The sequence below is a fragment of the Manacus vitellinus genome, unplaced genomic scaffold (genome assembly GCF_001715985.3).
Source record: "Manacus vitellinus isolate BGI_N305 unplaced genomic scaffold, ASM171598v3 scaffold_10_pilon, whole genome shotgun sequence".
Classification (NCBI taxonomy): Eukaryota; Metazoa; Chordata; class Aves; order Passeriformes; family Pipridae; genus Manacus; species Manacus vitellinus.
In genome coordinates this window covers 16,450,736-16,451,772 of record NW_021938838.1, presented here as the reverse complement: position 1 = coordinate 16,451,772, position 1,037 = coordinate 16,450,736, and the positions used below count along the sequence as shown (strand labels likewise).

Genomic DNA, 1,037 nt, shown 5'->3' with positions numbered 1-1,037 from the left:
CAGATGCCGGGTAAGGAGAAACGCTGCACCCAGAGCATGCTTAGGAAACCACCACGACCGTCCACTTCTGCTTGCTCAGAGAAATGGTTTGACAGCCCTCGGGTCTCTTAGGGGACATGGGTGCTGTGCATCTCTGGCTAGTTTTAAAACAAAAAGCTCGATTTTAAGGGCTCCTGACAGGGGCACTTTTACTGCCATTTTTGGCACATATTCCTTTTTCTAGGGGTGGTGAAGCACACCTGTCTCTTTCTCTGAATTTTTTATATTTCCTCAAAGCTGAATCCAGCTTGCTCCTCATGGGCAGGCAGAACCATTGCCCACTTTCACAAGGAAAAAGCCCTCTGAAGTGGCTCATTAAGCACAAAACAACTATGAGTGTGGCTTTGCAAACATGAGAGGAAGGGAAGAATAACCTCCCACAGAAGTTTCCAATGAGAGACATGCTATAGATGAGCTCTTTTCTCCAGAGATTTTCCTATGCCCACTGTCGGGTCACACAGCTTGTGCACGCTGTGCTGTTCTCCAGATCAGACTGCAGACTTTCAGGAAACTTTACTGGGCAGTTGGTGCCCTGAGCTCTGCAGGGTGAGGGCAGACCTGCTCAGTGTGGGGAGAAGTTTTGCATTGCTCCGCTTTGAACCTGGTTGGGTTCAGAGCTGGTGGAAGGAAGAAGGGTGTGGATCCCAGCTGGGGTTTTCCCACATGGAGGATTTAGCTCCAGCAAAGATGGGTGATGCAGTTGGGGCAGGGCTGCATGTTACAGTCTCCATGTGAAAATGCAGGATGGGTGCAAGGTGTGGAACAATGGTCCTGGAGGATGAATCTTTGGTTTGATCCATAGGGGAACTGCTGTGCTAGCAGTGTCACCTGCATGCACATTTGTTAGGAGGGACCTAGAGCTGGCTTTAAAATCCAGTATGGGCTGGTGTGCTGATAAGCAGGGAAGGAGCTGCTTCTGGGAAGCAGTGCTGCTAGTGCCCAGCAGGCTGGGGGACAAGTGCCGTGTCCCTTCCAGGGGCAAGGCTGTGCCCATTGGG

General features: G+C 51.0%; 1 protein-coding gene across 1 annotated transcript in view; it reads left to right on the top strand.

The window, feature by feature from the left end:
* The window catches only part of LOC103766317 (hydrocephalus-inducing protein homolog), a 50,481-nt gene that overhangs the window by 29,799 nt on the left and 19,645 nt on the right, over positions 1–1,037 (top strand). The window lies entirely within an intron of this gene.